At 65.7% G+C, this 4,789-nt stretch overlaps 1 protein-coding gene across 7 annotated transcripts in view; it reads left to right on the top strand.

The window, feature by feature from the left end:
• GRM7 (glutamate receptor, metabotropic 7) overlaps positions 1-4,789 on the top strand; it is a 464,393-nt gene that overhangs the window by 696 nt on the left and 458,908 nt on the right. The window lies entirely within an intron of this gene.

The raw sequence follows: 4,789 nt of genomic DNA, 5'->3' as shown, positions 1-4,789 counted from the left end.
GCCCGGCGCGCCCCCTCCCTGGCCTCCCCTCTCGGCGCCCCGCTCCCGGCGCGGCGTTCTGGATTTATGGCCCCATTTACAAGAAGCAATCTGCGAAAAACAAGGCGATGATTTAAATGGGCGCGCATTAGAGTGAAATATGGTCCGCGACGGCTGGCGAAAGTGCCGGGCTCTTCCCGGGAGAGCCGGCCGGGCGCCTGCAAAATGAAAAACGAGAAGACGCCCGGAAACTGGGCTTCTCCCAACTCCCCGCTTCCCAGCCCCAGCCCCCGCCAGCCAGCCGCGGCTCCCCGGGAAAATTTCCACAAGGGCTCGGGGGCGCTTCTGGAGCCGGCCGGGTCTTCACCCCAGGTGGCAGCGAGCGGCCCGCTGTCCCCGTGGACTCCCGACCTGGACCTGTAGCCTGTCCCCGAGAGGGCGGCGCGGGGCAGGCGCGGGGCGCTGCCCGAGTGGGGAGCGCGGTGCGGCCCCCCAGGGGCCTCTCAGGGCTGTCATCTGCACCCCCTGAACTGCATTTGCAGCCGCCGGGGCAGGAGCCCAACCGCCAGCCCAGCGGCTGGAGCCGGATGAGCTCATGCTGACTGGAACCGGATCGCCTCCCGCCGCCTCCCCCCTCCGCCCATCCTCTCCCACGACCTCGGACGCGGCTTCTGCCCCGGGACGCGTGTCGCTGAGCCAGGCTGTCCGCAGGGTGGCAGGCGGGGGCCGAGGCAGCGCCCGGCGCTGCTGCCGCCGACGCGACGCGGGAGGCGAGGGGCGAGGGCGCCCACGGAGCGCGATCGCGGCTCCTCTGCAGAGCTGGCCACGCGGGCGGCCGCTGCCCGCGGGCTCTGCGCTCATGGGGCTTCACGCGGATGCTTTTGGGTTTGGAAAGAGAGTTTTGGGGTCGGCGTGGCCGGGGCTTCCCTTCTTATTTCTCCCGAGTGAGCCTTTGCCGTCTCTTTCTCCATGCTGTCCCCTAGCCTGCCAGCATCAGCCTCTCATTCCCAGCTCCAAGTTTTGGCCCCGCTCGCCAGGCCCGGGCTCTCCCTGCGCTTCTCTCCCTGCGGGTGGACCCAGACCCTGCAAGTCCTTCCCCAGATGTTCCAGGCTCGCCGGCCCTCGCCTGGCCCCACAGAGCGACTCCTCTCCGTGCTTCTCCGGAGGGCGCTGCTTTCTGGGAGGCTCTTAGACTCGCTGTGGCCACGGCAGCTTGTGGGAGTGTGAAGTTTGGTCTGTGCCAGAGCAGGGAGTCAGGGGCTGGGGTGTGGGTCCAAGGTGCAGATGGCCTCTGGGCACCTGCCCTGCCTGCGTGGACCATCCCCAGCGCCCAGGTGTGCTCCGACCCAGAGGGGGCTTCCCTCCGAGCCTGGGGCATTGCAAGCACAGCCCAGGGGGCTCCCTCAGGAGCTGCGAGCCGGCCCGCCCGGAGCCCTGCTGCTGCCCAGGGCAAGGGGGCCCAGAGCGCACCCCAGCTCCTCTCGGCCACTCACTGCCTTTGCCGGAGCCCTGGGCTGGAAGGCTCCTTCGACAGGATGCCGCTGCCTTTTGTGTCTCGGCTCAGAGGCCGCAGCACTGCAGAGGGCCCGGCTGCCTGAAAGGGTGCAGTGTTCCGTGTCGGGGTGGTGGCCTCAGGGGAGAGGCTCCCCGGGGACCCAGCCTCTCCGGGGTGTGAGCCCGAGGCCTGTGAGGACGGAGCAGCTCCCCGGGGCTGGGAAGGAGAGGAGCCGAACGCCAGCGGTGGCGGTGTGGGCTGGGACCAGAACCATTCAGAGAAACACTGTCATTTTCCGCTAATTTGCAAATTGCAGCTATTCATGTCGGAGTGAACAGCTGAGGGAGCTGGAGGCCCTGGCTTTCACCTGCGTTTGCTGAGAAGAGGCTGGTGGAGGAGGGGTGTGCCAACTTGTGGCTGACGCTGCAAGCCGGCGGGCGCCCGCCCGGCTGGACAAGCAGACCTGTCCCTGACCGTCCCTCCCGGGGTGCTTCTCGCCTGGAACCCCAGAAGCTCCTGGCCGGCCAGCCGCTCCCCAGCCTCCGGGAGGGGCCTGCAGGCCGGCAGAGGCAACAGAGGCGGCGGCCGGTGTCGTTCTAGTTCGAAGGCGCCGTGGGTTAGGGAGGGAAGAACGGGGGGGGGGGGGGGGCGTCCTCCTGGGATGGCAGGGTCCAGCGCAGTTGAGAGGGCCCTGTGTGAGCCCAGCTCCTCCACGCCATGACTGCCGGCTCCCCGGGGGTGTGAGCTTTCTTTTCCACCTCCCTGTGGGTGGCTGTGGGGCTGATGCCAAGCCTGTCACTTGAGGCACACATTTACGATGAGCTGGCTTGCAGGGACTGCTTAGCGATGATGATAAACCGGGCTGGCGCGGGCAGGAGGGAGTCCTGAGACGGTTCTGGGAGCGACCGTGCGGCCGGCGGCTGCCCGGCGGCTGCGAGGACGCTCTTCGCCGAAATTCAGGGCCGGCAGCAGGAAGGGCCCTCGGCGTCTGAGCCTGTGCCCGTGGGAGCCCAGGGCCGCCTCTCCCTGCTTCCACCCTGGGGCAGGGAGAAGTGAGATGTCAGAGGAGGCACAGCCAGTGGCTCTTCAGATCCAGGAATTTGAGGCTAATGAAATTAGTGTGTGGCCGGGGCTCTGCCAAGTAGGATTAAGTCACTGCAGTCGCCCTGCAATGCATTTGCAGCCTCCGAGAAGCAGCAGGGAGGAATTTCTGGAGATTTGTTCTGGGCCTGTGTGGAATCATGCTCTCCTAATGCAAAGATTGAATGTAAATGATGGACGATGAGTAACATTTAAGAAAGAGTCACCGAGCAGGGAGGGCTCACGGAGGGGAGCTTATGCAACCGGTGTCCGCCGCAGAACCTCCCCAGCGCTGCTCTGTGGGCTCGGCAGACGGGGCGGCGTGGCAGATGGGCCCTTGCGCCCAGGCTCCCTGCCCGCGGGAGAGCGAGTGGGCGCTCCGGGGTTAAACCCCTGTGGCCACCTGCTGAGGCCGAGAGCTGTCGCGCGTGCTGGCGTGGCCTGGTGGACGGTGCCCGTTTCGGTGGCCTGGGCCCCCCAACGCCACTAGGCGGGAGAGGAGGGCAGGCCCACCCTCCTGGAGCCTCGCCGGCGGCAACCAGAGTGCAGCGCGCCTCATAGCGTGTCCCTGTGGTCACCGAGGCGCAGAGGGATCTCCGGCGTCGGGAGCTGCACTTCAGGGGCCACCTCACCTCTGGCTCTCGCGGCACCTTACGGCGTCACGTGGAACGGGGCACCTGGGCGATGTGCCCTTACAGGGTGGGGTCCCCCCCAAAGCGACTCTAACCTGCTCTTTTGAAATGTCATAAATATAGGTGTCAGCGCCATTTGGAATAGTCTGTAACAATCTCTGCCTCCACGCTCACTGTGTTTCGGGAAATTTACCTAGCAGATGGTGAGTGGGCACTTTTTAAGGGAGCAGAGAGGGAGGACTGGAGACGGGCGTCCTGGGTGTTTACAGATCCCCGCCCGGGTGTCCCTGGCACAGGCTGGCCAGCGAGGGTGACCCGGCCACGCTCCCCTTGGGGGATCCCTGAGGCAGCGCGGCCTCTCCTCCCTTGGCATAAACATTCATCTTAGCAAACTGTGAGCGCCCCGCTTTTAGCTGTCGGGCTGGGTCCTGTCGGGACCGGCGGCCTGGGCTCCCTGTGTCGGCCTGCCTTTGGCGAGGCCTCGGCTTCCCCTCGCAGTCTTAGTCCCTCAGCTCCCCGAGTCTCGGGCGCTCCGTGCCGAGTCACACGCGGGGAAGCCGCGCTGGGCCAAACTCCAGGACACCCGAGGCCTGGACTTGAACTTCAGCTGGGGGGGCGGTGTTTAAAGGGTGTTTTCTCGCAGACCCACCTCGGTGACTGCCCAGCTGGCCCCACAGTCGGGCCTGCCCGCTTGCCCACGCCCGCAGCTTGCTTCGTGACCACGGTGTCCAGGCTGGTGGTGGGGGCTGTGCCCCCGCCCCCGGGAGTGTCCTGCAGCCCCAGGCTGGGCACTGTGGCTGGCCCAGAAGACACAGGTCCCACCGGCCGGCCTCCGTCCTCTGTCCTTGCCAGAACACAGGGCTTTTCTTTTGGCCAATGGCCCAAGGATGGCACCAGCCTGTGTCCAGGGCGCAGCCACGTCACCTGGCGCCGCAAAGGCAGCCATTGGCTGAGGCGGAAGCTGGCTGTGCCCCACCTGCCAGCAGCCCCCAAGCTCAATTCTGGGAGAGAAAAATGGGAACTTCGTCTCCCCCCACAGGAACCTCCTGGCTGGGGGTTACCGCCTGGCCTCAGGGTCCACCCACGCGAGGCCTCTCTTGCTGAGGCCTGAGGACGGCGAGGCTGAGGGGCAGAGGGGTGTCTGCACCCCGACGCCCGCCCTCGGGGACCCTCAAGTTCTGCTCTCTCTGACTCCACTGCTTCCCAGGGTTTCCAGAAGCTGTTTTTTTTTTTTTTTTTAATAATATAATAGCTTATTTTTACATCATTTGTACATTTTTTTTTTCATCTCAATTGTCACCCCCGTGGGTTTCCCATTGCCGAGTCACCCGTGTGCCATCACCATAGTCCCGTGCAGTCCCCTCCCCCCTCCAGAGACTGTTCTTAAAGGAAACTTTTGCTCTTTTGAGTTTGCTTTGGGCCGGGAGGGGTGGAGCGTCCACCTCGAACCCTGCTGGCCTGCATTCCGGAATGAGAGGTGAGGCCCGTTCAGTGGCCGGGCCCGGGGCGAGGTGAGGCCCGTTCAGTGGCCGGGCCCGGGGCGAGGTGAGGCCCGTTCAGTGGCCGGGCCCGGGGCGAGGTGAGGCCCGTTCAGTGGCCGGGC

Source organism: Condylura cristata, unplaced genomic scaffold (genome assembly GCF_000260355.1).
Source record: "Condylura cristata isolate star-nosed mole 26May11 unplaced genomic scaffold, ConCri1.0 scaffold00033, whole genome shotgun sequence".
Lineage (NCBI taxonomy): Eukaryota > Metazoa > Chordata > Mammalia > Eulipotyphla > Talpidae > Condylura > Condylura cristata.
The sequence above is the reverse complement of the archived record's forward strand: the minus strand, read 5'-3'. Positions and strand labels throughout refer to the sequence as shown.